Genomic DNA, 13,930 nt, shown 5'->3' with positions numbered 1-13,930 from the left:
TTATAATAATCTTATATCCAGGGGCACCTGGGTGGCTCAGTGGGTTAAAGTCTCTGCCTTCAGCTCAGGTTGTGATCCCAGGATCCTGGGATCGAGCCCCACATCGGGCTCTCTGCTCAGCGGGGAGACTGCTTCACTTCCTCTCTCTGCTTGCCTCTCTGCCCACCTATGATCTCTGTCTGTTAAATAAATAAATCTAAAAAAAAAAAAGAATCTTATGTCTATATCAACATTATCCTTTTATAGATTTAAATATTTCCTTTTTTTTAAGATTTTATTTTGGTGTAATCACTACATCCAGAGTGGGGCTCGAACCCACAACCTTGAGATCAAGAGTCTCACACTCTACCAACTGAGCCAGCCAGGCACCCCTAATAAGTTTAAATATTTCCTGAATTGGCATCATTATAAGCATGCTGAAGATGACAGAAATCATTTAATGCAGACAAGAAGAAAAAGGTCATTCAAAGTTCTTGCCTCTGTGCTAGGTTTACCCTTGGAAAAAATCCCACCTTTATTCTGGACTAACGGATACTCTACCTGTTTTTAGATGCCTTTTCAACATCTAATACTGAGGGTCCTGCTGCATTATATAGCATTTTAAGTTTTTTCTCAATCAAAAGCCATCTTGTACTATTTTTATTTCCCAACATTCAAGGCCTTCAAATTGTTACTGTTATTACTATTTTTAGATATACTCATGTTTTCACTTGAGCTGGGTTACAAGTATCTTTGAAGGGATAAGGAACACGCCTTACATTTATTTTATTCCCTCTCAATGTGTAGCAGAAACGTAGTGCACAGGGTTGATATACAGAGGTGCACGCATAGCAGGGCACTCATTTGAATGCACACATTAACAATGTCTCATCTACCAATGAGAAGCATAAGATAACAGCTGAGATTACGGCCCTCAGTCTGAAGTAAGATTTATTATGGTGTCAAATTAAATTCCAAATTTTGATTCTTTAAGAACTTGGAAAATGAGTGAAGTATCATACCTGAAAGAGCATTTATTTTCATATGTTATGATGTATATATCCTTTCACAGTGGATTCCTTAATGGTCATCCAGTAAATGTGTATCTTTCAAAGTTATTCAGACACAAATTTATTGTTATAATTAGATCAGGGAAATTTTTTTTTTTCCCATCAGCATGTTTTCCTTGCTGCAACAGAGTAGATAAACTAGGAGAAGGGATCATGAGAAGGAGGCAAAGTAATTTGAGAGAAAGGAGAGAGAAAGTGTCTTGCACAGAGAAGAGTAGGAAGGAATTATAACCATCTATACCAAAGGGGGCATACCCAAAACTGTACCAACTTCTCCAACCCTCTTTATATGGAAAGTTAAGCAAACTTGATTGTCCTTTGCTAATTTTCTTTATTCTTTTATTGCAATTCAGTAAGTCATCAGGAATTCAAAAAATAATTTCCTACCCTTTGGTGCCATCATGAGGCCAGAATAATAAAGCACTGAGGAAAGATCTCCAGAGAAACCCAAGCTTTTGATATTTTCTTTTCATTCAAAATGTAATTATCCAGAGAATGAAAGTTTATTTCAGAAAGAAATATAATTACCTTTACTATAATTGAAACCCTCCAACCAACAAATCATAGCTTATATGTCTACATAGGCATTGCACTGAGCATAATAAAATGTACCTTAAATTTTTAAACAACTGTGGAATAACAATTTCGTGAACCTGAAATCATTAAAGTATTCATGTTTTAAAGTTACATAACCATGACCTAAAGCTTTTAGAGATTTTAAACCAATTATAGCAATATCTTAGCTTTATTTATCTATTTTTTTATTCTGTGGTGTCATAGGACAGCATAACAGAGAGTAAGATAAAGTCCTCAGAGGTCTCAAAACACAATACTATGATATCACAAGAAGAAAATATGCTATTTTAAGAATGGAACAAATGACAATAGAAACAACATGCCAAAGGAATACACTAGAAAGAATAACTAATGAATATCTAAGGACTTCATAGCCAGATAAAGTCAAAATACAAATCACTATCAGGTGACACAACATTTGAAATCATCACCATAAAGTATATATAAAAAAATGGCAAAGAGATGTTTTATTAAAAGTCTCCATCAAATATACCATATTTTATTTGTGTTGTACCTATATTATTACCCCTAGGTTTAAATTTCATTCATTGTAAGCTTATTGTACAGGTACATGAATAGAGGAGCAAAATATTAATTATTCACCTGCTTTCTCAGTCCATTAAATTTTTTGTGTGAATTGTTAAAGTTTTCTAATGTGATAAAAATATGGTCCCTTGGGACGCCTAAGTGGCTCAGTCGGTAAAATGGCTGCCTTTGGGCTCAAGTTATGATCTCAGAGTCCTGGGATGGAGCCCCACATCAGGCTCCATGCTCAGTGGAGAGCCTGCTTCTCCCTCTGCCTGCTGCTCCCCTTGCTTGTGTTCGTTCACTCTTTCTCTATCTCAAATAAATAAATAAAATCTTTTTTAAAAAAGAAAAAGAAAATATGGTCCCTAAAAGATAGCTGGTGATGCCTAAATCTTGTTTTTTTTCCCATTGCTCCTAAAAATTCCATCTATTTTTTCTCTCATTCGCTTCCATGGCACTTGGAAACCAAAAGCCCCACAAATTTCATCTGTCAAGTATGGACTCTCCTCTAAGGGGGATGGAAAATTTCACTATGCATATGTCTTGCTTACTTCAGCATTTCCTATTCACTGGAAAAGCCCAGGCAGGGGAAAAAAACAAAACTGCTGAACTAGTTTTTACCTGGTTTTGTTCTTAGAGTGTCCTCTTCCCACCTTGTTCATGCCTAGCACCTCTATGCAAAATTTTCATATTTTCAGAATTATTAAAAATATAAACACCATTATCAACTTCAGTAATAATGAAGGCAGCCTGAATCCCTTCCTTTTCTTTCTCTTGTCTCAGAGACAGATCTTATATGTGAAAACAGTAATAACTGGCTCTTGTTTAAAGTTAGTGGTGATCTCCTTTTGTGACCTGGCCTCCAGGACTCTTTCAGTAGAACCATAGTGCTAATGCCAACTTGGCTTTGGGCATATGTTGCCCTCATCTGGCCCCTGTAACATTGCCCAAGATAGATCATTATCTTTAACATTATCCTAGAGATGAAGAGAAGTTAAATCACCCTTCATTGTAATAGCACCAAAAACTCCTTTCATTGGCAAGACTTACCAAGAAAGACATTATTTCTGCCTTGATAAAATTCTCAAAGGCTCCCAGTCTGAAAGAGGAAGCTTGGGAGCCATCATCGAGGATGAAAAGGACACTCAGATCACCTATAACCTCCTTCAGGCAGGACAAGACTATTTCTATGTCAGATGCTGTACAATGTTCAAATATTTAAATGCCATCTCATCATAATTCTATTCCTCTCACAAGCTCAGATGGTTTCTCTCTATTCCAATGACATAATCTCTTGCTTTTACTTCAATATGTAAAAGCAAGAGATTACATTAGAAGGGAAAGAAATTTAGGAGAACACTGGGTATGTGAGTATCTGATTCAGTTGGGATCCAAAAAAAGTGTCCAATTACTTACAACAGAAAATACTTAATACATAAAATTACACAGCTTATGGAAGGGAACAGTGAAGAAACCTAGAGATTGTCAACAGCAAGGAGTGACTACTAATCTCTAGATGGGAGAGACTGGGTGAGACTATGTGTGAGACAGGGTAGTTGAAGCCAAAGAATGGTGTTACCTGCTAGAAGTGGAACCACATCACTCCTCCTGGGGAAGCTACTGGAGCCATGTAGGATTCAGACATAAATGGTATGCCTACGGCTTCTCTGCCCTTTCTTCTCCTTCCAGCTGCCCTCTAATTACAGGCCAATGACTCTCACTATGCAGATGTACCATAACCTCTCAACAATGGAGCTTAGTTTTGCAGCCTGAATGAGTTAAGCTCCCAGACACACAGAGCAGAAGAGTGGAATTGGAAGGAACTGATATGGGTCAAACTGACCCCAAACTGACACAGAACATGTTGGTGGATTTTTGTTAGAAAGAAAAGTAAAAAATCTAAAAGGCTATACATGCTCAGGATATACCTCCCCTACTTCCCTTTTATGCCTGCCATTATTGCTTTAGAATAATCCATGGTCAGTTTCTCCAAATCAAAAGACCTTTTTTTTTTAAAGATTTTATTTATTTATTTGATAGAGAGAGAGAAAGATGGTGAGAGAGGGAACACAAGTATGTGGGGTGGGAGAGGGAGAAGCAGGTTTCCCGCTGAACAGGGAGCCTGATGCGGGGCTGGATCCTGGGACCCTGGGATCACGACCTGAGCCAAAGGCAGACGCTTAATGACTGAGCCACCCAGATGCCCCAAAAGACCTTCTTTTATCAAAAAATGACACATAATTTTTTATGTCTTTGATATGTTGCAATTAGAACTGTGTATAATTTATTAATATTAATTTCTCTTTTTAAAAGATAAACTATCTTTTCTTTCTTAAAGTGGAGTTACTGTGAACATATTTTCGAGTAAATTAGTTTTCCATTTTATTCCCTGCTGCTGGTAATGAAAACACATCTCCCAGTAGTGATGAAAGCATAATTTCTAATGGTTCACAGCAAAGAGAGTTTTTATTTTTTTAAAAATTGAGGATGGTCAAAAGCAAAATTACAACTATTAGGCTATTATATTTCAATTGAATGCATTTTTAAATGACATTATTCAACAACTTTTTGTACCACAGGGATGCCCGAGTGGCTCAGTCAGTTAAGCGTCTGCCCTCGGCTCAGGACGTGATCCCACCGTCCTGGATCCAGCCCCGCATCGGGCTCCCTACTAGGCAGGAAGACTGCTTCTCCCTCTCCCAGTAACCCTGCTTGTGTTCTCTCTCTCTCTCTCTCTCACTCTCTCTGTCAAATAAATAAATAAAATCTTAAAAAAAAAAGAAAGAAAGAAAACAGATCCATATTTCTAGTGTATTTCTATAATTTATTTCTGTATTTCTATAATCCATTAACTAATTTTATAAAATATTTTGTTTTATTTCTACTATCAAAATAGTCCCTGGTTTGACTATTTCCATGGATTTACAATGCATATAATGCATTATAAAACACAAATACAGACATATAAACATACATCCTAAATATAACCAATTCCACTTTCTATTATACTTTTTCAGGATTTTTTTGCATAATACCTATAAAGTTAGAACTTAAAGTTTGTAATATGATTTTTGTTAGTATCTGTCAAAAAATATAAGTTGAAAAAATAGTAAGCTGACCCTCTAGGTTATAAATTCATTAAATAGATACCTATTGTTTGCTGACATCTTCAAGTAACAAAAGATTTATGTTTCCTTTTAGCATGAAAAATCTTCCTTATAGGGAGGGGGGTTGGGAGAGGGGAGGATGGGGTTATGGACATTGGGGACGGTATGTGCTATGGTGAGTGCTGTGAAGTGTGTAAACCTGGCAATTCACAGACCTGTACCCCTGGGGATAAAAATATATTATATGTTTATAAAAAATAAAATTAACTTAAATTTTAAAAAAATCTTCCTTATACATAGCCAAATTCTACCTTCATGAGGTCCCACAGCTTTTCTGCCCCACAGTAACTATATAGAGGACAATACTTTTCATTTGATTCTTCACATCTTTGAAGTTAGCACATGCATTCTTATTTCCAGAAGAGAGTCTTTGTCCCATAACTGGTTTCTAGGTTCATTTGGGGGCTGACCCTTTTCTAGAAGATGCAGCTTACATAGAATGACTGTTACTTGTAAAAAAAAAAAAAAATTAGATCATAACTTTTGAACACAATAATCTGAGGTCTGGCAGCACTCTCTCCCATACCCAGAATTCTATTGAAATAAGAATTTCACTGTGTCTCTCTCTATCAAACAAATAAATAAAATCCTTAAAAAACAGTATAAAATGATAGAACACCATCAACATGCTAGACAAGTAAAGGAAATTCTGCTTAGATATAATTTCCAAGGGACATAAAATGAACATTAGTTCTTGATTCGTTTTGCTTTGTATTTTTTTTTTTTTTGAGGAATGGCAACATTCATCCACCATCTCAAATTTATATAAATCTCATAAGGTTGTCTCTTACAGAACCTCACTATCCCGTGACAGAGCTCTACACATGATCTAAGTTAGGCCAAGGAGACAGACTCTCCCAAGAATATGAACTACAAGTAATTATGAAGTTTTAGATGAAGGTGACTGATGTTGTTTTCTAAAGGCAGAGCTTTGCAAAGAAAACCATGGTAACGACCTAAATGTTCCTCAACTGAATAAATAAAATTTGGTATATCCATAAAATGAAATATTATTCAGCCACAAAAAGTAGTGAAATAAATGGCACATACTGAAACACAGATGAACCCTGAAAACATATGCTAAGGGAAAAAAGCCAGACACAAAAGACTACATATACAAAAAGAAGATATACAAAATAAATACAAAAAAAGATATACAAAATAGGACAAGTCATTAAGCAGAAGGCAGGTTAGTGGCTGGCAGGAGGTGGTGGAGAGAGGAGATATGGGAAGTAACTGCTTAATGAGTAGGGGTTTCCTTTCCAGATGAGCTCTGAAACTAGATCACAGTAATGGTTGCAAAGCATTGTGAATGCCACTAGGTTGTGTATTTTAAATTTTATGTTCTATATATTTTACCACAATAAAATAATTATCAAGGGGAAAAAAAAGACAACCACTAATTCCCAGTTCTGATATCCAAAACCCTGGTTTCTATCTTTCCTAAGACATGGTTATTTGGCTATTCCTTCTATTTTATTACTCAGTAATTTTCTAGTAAGTTCTTTCCATCCTATGTTTTCTATAATCAACTTTTGGTTACCTTCAAACAAAAGACAACCTAATTCTCACATCTATTGTTACGAATGTAAAGTAGCACAACTTTGGGAGATCAATTTGGCTATATATAAAATATATAATATCCAATGTAGGTATAGTTAAGTATGCATCATCAGGAGTAGGAACAAATAAATTGTGGTATAATTACATAAAAGGATATTATACTGAAGTTGAAAGAAAAAGGGCTACATATATTAGTATGGATCAGTCTTAAAAACACTAGGAAAAAAACCACCACAAATACCTCCAGATATGTATGCGCACTATACAGTCTAAAACTCTATGCCACGTGTGTGTGTACAGCATTCACATAAGTTTTAAAACACATAAGATGGTATTATAGTTTCATTTCTTCATGCATATATAGTAAAAAAATTTAAATATGTAGAAATGTTAAATACCCAATTCGAAGTAGTGATACTGCAGCAGATTCTATATTCCAGTAACAACCACAATAATATCTAATAATAACATGTTCTTTTTACAATGTGATCCTGTCATTTTACTCATTGAGTGTTGGGTTTATATCTTTTGCCATGATTCCAGGTGGACCTTCGTGACTATCTCCACTAACAGAGTACAGTACAAGAAACTCTATATGACTTCTAAGGTGTCATGCATTTCTGCCTTGTTCTCTCAGGATACTTGTTCTTGCAACCCAGGAACCATTCTGTAAAAAACCCCAAACAGTAACTTAGAGGGACCTTGGGTAATATAGAGCCCCAGTTGAGGTCTCAGCTGACAGCCAGCATCAACCACCACACATACAAGTGAACAAGCCTTCAAATGATTTCAGCCAGTCATAGCACCCCCATCTTTGAGTCTTTTCAGCTGAGGCTCCAGACATCATGGAACAGGGATAAGGCATTCCTCCTGAGTCCTTCCCGATTTTTGATATACTGAATCTATAAACAATATAAAGTGGTTTTTGGTCATACCACTAAACTTAGGCTGGTTTGCTACTCAACTACAATAGGTGGAACAGGTCACCACTGGAGAAGAAAATGAGCAATGAGATGTGGAGTAGTTCTAATACATTGTAATTTGGAAAGGTAAGTAATAGACACTCGGAAATTCTTAGTATGATTCTTTATAGTTTATTTCCTAGTTTTAAAAGTTTTGTAATAAATATAGAAAAAAGTGTCTATATCTTAGAAACTGTTGTTCATATACACAAATATATAAATCATGACAAAATATGTACCATGAATTCATGGGTAATAAAATAATTATAAACAAAATGGTGGGGGAAAGAAAGCTATTTACATGGGGAAAAGTCAACCTAATTTTCTTGTCATTCCATATGTTAAAATACACTAGAGATGGAGCTATAGAGTCAAATGTAAAATTCTACTTTTATAACAAATAGGAAGGGTGGAAAAAATATCTCTTGGGATAGAAGACTTTCTAATTTTAGCTTTCTATGCATCAGAATCTTAATCTCTAAAATTGGGTGACAATAATATTTCTATTATCATACTGGTATTATTATCACAGTAATTGCCAAATGCCAGTGACATCTTTAAAGATTTTTAAAGATTCATTTATTTATTTGAGAGTGAGAGAAAGATGGGGAACACAAGCATGGGAGAAGGTTGGAGAGAGAATCCCAAGCAGGCTCACCACTGAGTGTGGTGCCCGATGTCAGTCTCAAACTCATGACCCTGAGATCATGATCTGAGCTGTAATTAGGAGTCAGAGGCTTAACCAACTGAGCCACCGAGGCATCACAATGACATCTGTTAATGAAGTTCATAACTGAGTTTATTCCTATTGTTGCTTCCTAAATCTCTACCCCCATGTTATTTGCCTAAATCCAATCTAGTTTATTCATTCACTTAGTCACCTATATTCAGTTTTATTGATACCCTATGACAAGTACTTGCTGGATACTCATAAAATAGAGGTAATTAAAATAGCATTGTCCCTATCTTATGAAGATTTCAAGGTAGTTGGGGAGACATACATTAACTCATTAATAACACAAAAAATGCAAACTTAAAACGTTTTCCATGAATTTAGATCATCAGTCCACACCTGCCTTTGTAGCAACTGCCTATTGAAGCTCTCTGTTCTACTGTCTAAAGACAGAATACAGCCAAAGTTGAATTCCCAACTTTCACCCTCCCAGACTGCTCTTCCTGAAGTCTTCCCCATCTCAGATGAGGGTAATTCCATCCTGTCTGGCTCTCAGCCCCCAAAACTTGCTGCCAGTCTCTCATTTCTGTTTACATCCCATAACCAATCTGCCAGGAATCTTCAATGCAACCACTTCTCATTACTAAGACTCTACCCAAGCCACCATTACCTCTTGTTTGAGTTACTAAAACAACCTTTTTAATTAGTCTCCCTGTGTGTACCCTTCCCACACACCCACACACTTGCTGTCTTTTCTCAACAACAGACTCCAGAGAGATCTTCTTAAAACATACTAAAAAAATGTGACTATATTTGTTTCAAATATTCCAATGGCTCCCCATCTTGTTTACAATAAAAGGAATAGTCTTTATAATTCCCTATGAAGCCCTACATGATCTGGCTGATTAACTCTCTGGCTTCCATCCTACTATTTACTTCCTAACTCATTTTCGTCCAGCCACAATGGCCACCTTGCTATACCTCAACAATCCAGACACACTTCTGCTATAGGGACATTGGCCAACTCTGCCTAGGTCATTCTTATCTAGATAACAGTATGCCAACTCCCTTCCTTCATGTCTTCATCCAGACACCAACTTAATAAATAGTTCTATCTTAGCCATTTAAATTTTAGACCTTTTCTGCATCCCATTCTTCACAGTCTTTATCCCCTTCTTCTATCTTACTTTTCCCATAACACCTCTCCCCTATTCGTATACTGTGTAATGTATTTATTTATTATGACATAAGGTGGTCTGACTCCTTACCACTAACTTTCTTTAGAATATAAGCTCCATGACAGCAGAGACTGTCATCTATATCATTCAATATTGAAACTCAGATGCCTGCAAGAGAAAGAGAACCCGTATATATATTATAGAAACAAAGAGAAAGACAGAGGGGGAGAAAGAGAGGGAAATTGTGTTCTAATAAGTGTGTCACCAATAAAATACCCTAGGTATTGATTAATCACTTGGTTATTTATTCTTTCAAAAATTAAGATTGGGCTGCAACTTCTGAACAAGAAGAAATGATGGAAACCAAATCTGCCCTTCTACATGAAACAACTCACAAAAATATGAGATTCAAACAATGAATACTGTTATGCTGAAAAGAAATTAAAAAAAAAAAAAGAACATCCAAAAAAAAAATATATATATATATATGCAATGCAATGGATTTGAAGACATTGGGTATCAGGCAACAAAGGACAATCATCCTTGAAAAATGGGAACAAAAATAAAGTCAGTCCTACAGTTGTTACAACTTACTGCTCAGAGTTTCTGGGTTGCAGCACAAGGAAAGGAAAATGAGGTGGAAGGTAAGTCTCTTGAGTTGAAGAGGCAGAGCTGTAGACCCAGGGGGCACTCAAGTGGCTAGGTTCACAGGACCGAAAAGTGGGTATAAGAGAGATGTGCAGTAATATCTGGAGAGGATCTCATTAAGTTTTTAACTGAGTACTGATCATCACATGTGTGTGAGGAAACTACTCCAGGCTAGGGAAAGAACTACATGAGAGAAGCAGAAGAAAAACATTTTTGAAGCTCTCACAAAACTGGGAAGAATTCCTGTTCCCGCTGGCTAAAGTAGAAATTGCCTTAATTCTGGAAACATGGGGACAGCCTCAGAGGCTTTTTCTTCAGTGATGGGACAAAATTAGCTTTAGACTAAATGCTACTTAACCCTTTATAACAAAGCTAAAATATTTGATCCAAATGATCAAATAGTTATAAAGTGACTTACCCTTGTGACTGAACAATCCCAAGAATATATATCGAAATGAAAAATATCTAGCACTCAAAAGGTAAAATTCATAATATCTGGCATCCAATCAAAGTTTACCAGGCAAACAATTAAGCAGAAAAACACAACCCATAATGAGGAATAATATCATATATTTCACAGATGAAGAATTGGTGGGCAAAGACATCAAAACAATCACTATAACTGTAATCTGTATGTACAATAACTTAGGGAGAAAAAGTTAAGTGGAGACATGGGAGATAATAATAAATAAAAATAAATAATAAATAACTCTTATTTATTATTTATAAATAATAAAAAACAATAAATTAAAATTTTTATTTATTACTTGTATATAATAAAAGACCAAAATTAAACTTCTAGAGGTTGAAATACAATATCAGAGGTGAAAAGATACATTTGGTGAGTTTAAGAGCACAAATGACATTCTAGAGAATAAAGAACAAATGGGACAAATAGTAAAGACATATCAGGTAGTAGATTTAAACCTAACCATTTATCAATAATCACATCCAAGGAAAAATCATCTAAACATCTCAGTTAAAAGTGAGAGATTGCCAAGCTGAATTGGGAAAAAAAAAAAAAAACAACACTCATCAATATGCTACCTATTAAAAACACACCTTAACTATAAAGAACCACATAGGTTAAAAACAAAAAGTTAGAAAAAATATGTACACTAATCAGAGGAAAAGGAGACTGACTCAAATACGAGGCAAGTGAGGAGAAAATAAAGGATAAAGAGTGTTATTTCCACATAATAAATGGGTCCATTCATCAAGAATTAGCACTTCCAAATATTTATGCTCTTAAAAAGAGAGGTTCAAAATACCCAAAGCGGGGCGCCTGGGTGGCTCAGTGGGTTAAGCCGCTGCTTTCGGCTCAGGTCATGATCTCAGAGTCCTGGGATCGAGCCCAGCATCGGGCTCTCTGCTCAGCAGGGAGCCTGCTTCCTCTTCTCTCTCTGCCTGCCTCTCTGCCTGCTTGTGATCTCTCTCTGTCAAATAAATAAATAAAATCTTTAAAAAAAAAAAAATACCCAAAGCAAAAACTGATGGAACTGCAATGAGAAATTAGACAAACCCATCACTGTAGTAGGAGGATCCAACCTTTTTTTTTTTTTTTCAATAATTGATACTAAAAATGGACAGAAAATCATTCAGGTTATAGAAAACTTTACCAACTCTAACAAAAAATGTGAGCCAATTGGCATTTATAGACAACTCCTGCCAACAACAGAAGAATGCACATTCTTTTCAAGTGTACATGGAAAATATAGCAAAATAGGCTGTATTGTGGATCATAAAACCATTCTCAGTAAAATTTTAAAAGACTGAAATCATGCAAAGCACATTCTTTGACCATAATGGAATAAAATTAGAAAACAATAAAAGAAAGATATATTGAATATATTTGAAAATTAATTAACACAGATCTTAATAATCATGGGCCAATGAAGAAGTCAGAGCAAAAATAAAGGAGTGCCAGGGTGGCTCAGTCGTTAAGCGTCTGCCTTGGGCTCAGGGTCCTGGGATGGAGCTCCACGGCGGGCTCCCTGCTCAGCGGGGAGCCTGCTTCTCCCTCTCCCGCTCCCCTTGCTTGTATTCCCTCTCTCACTGTGTCTTTCTCTGTCAAATAAATAAGTAAAATCTTAAAAAAAAAAAAAAAACAGGCAAAAATAAGTGCTTTACCTGTATGAAAGTGAAAATACAACATATCAAAATTTGGGGGATTCAGCTAATATAGTTAGAAATAGATAATACTGAACACCTACGTTAGAAAAGAAGGAAAGATAAAGGGTCTCAAACAAATAATCTCACCTTCTACCTTAAAAACAACAGGAAAAAAAAAAGAGCACATTAAATGCGAATCAATATAAATAAAAGATCAGAGTGAAAGCAAAGAAACAGAGAAAATAAATAAAACCAAAAACTAGTTCTTTCAAAAAATCATTAATTATGAACCTCTAACCAGACATCTAATAAAAAGTTAGAACTAACTTCAAATCATGGTGAAAGACTGGGTGATTTCCTGCTAAGGAACAAGGTAAGCGCCTTTTAGATGAGAGACATAGAGAAAAATAATCATGATAATTAATATATGTTAAACACTACTCTAAAATCTGTTTCCAGATTACTTACTAATCCAAATTTCCCATATATTTTTTTAAGATTTTATTTATTTATTTGACAGAGAGAGACACAGTGAGGAAAGGAACATAAGCAGGGGGAGTGGGAGAGGGAAAAGCAGGCTTCCTGCTGAGCAGAGAACTGAACACCGGGCTTGATCCCAGGACCCCGGGATCATGACCTGAGCCCAAGGCAGACGCTTAACAACTGAGCCACCCAGGCGCCCCTCCCATATTTTAAATTAGATAGATATAGATGATATAGTTAGATGGATATATATATATAGAGAAAGATTCAACTTATTCTTGTTCTTTGATAAATGGCCAAAAATAATACTGTTCTCAAAAATTTCATTATTTGAAAAATGCTAGATAAAAATTCTATTACCTTAACTAAAATCCGGAGCAGAATCAGAGCAAAGGAGTTACATCTATCATATTAATATTATTTATAGTCCATCACACTAACATTAATTTGAAATCAATATTTTTTTTATTAATTTGTATTGGTTGTATAATTTTATAAGGACTTATGAGCATACTAGCTTATGTTTAATCATATTTAGGAATGAGATAATGAAAATAGTTTTCCAAACCAGAGAAGTCATAAGTTTGCTCCTTCTAAGCATCTCATAAATCACCTAATGTGAAAAACATTGAAATATTCTCTAAGCCTTATGCTGTAAAGCACTCTGGCATTTTGCTCTCCGTTTACATAGGCCACATATAACCACTAGAGGGCAGTAAGACACTTGGACTAACGATTTTTCTCTCTCCTCCCCCTTGTTCTCCAGGAAGTTTTAGGATTGAAAGAAGTCTGCTAAATCTTTTTTCACATTAAGTCCAAAACTCAATGTTTATTTTACACTGATTTTCCAAAGGTTCCTCAGCTCTTACACAACAAATTTATTCTGATATTCCTATGTTCTCTGCATCTTCTGTCCACATGTACAATATTTTTTTTTAAAGTTCTAACATTTCTACTTTATTAATGCAGGTCATTAATTCCAATAATCAAG

The 13,930-nt window shown here is 35.5% G+C and overlaps 1 non-coding gene across 1 annotated transcript; it reads right to left on the bottom strand.

Annotated features, from left to right (window-relative positions):
- Positions 1-294: 294 nt before the first annotated feature.
- On the bottom strand, positions 295-367 carry TRNAK-CUU. Its single transcript has one exon. It is a non-coding gene; the product is annotated as a tRNA-Lys (tRNA).
- Between the last annotated feature and the right edge of the window lie 13,563 nt (positions 368-13,930).

Source organism: Enhydra lutris, unplaced genomic scaffold (assembly GCF_002288905.1).
Source record: "Enhydra lutris kenyoni isolate GAN:26980312 unplaced genomic scaffold, ASM228890v2 scaffoldscaffold49, whole genome shotgun sequence".
NCBI lineage: Eukaryota > Metazoa > Chordata > Mammalia > Carnivora > Mustelidae > Enhydra > Enhydra lutris.
This window is presented reverse-complemented; position numbering and strand designations above follow the sequence as displayed.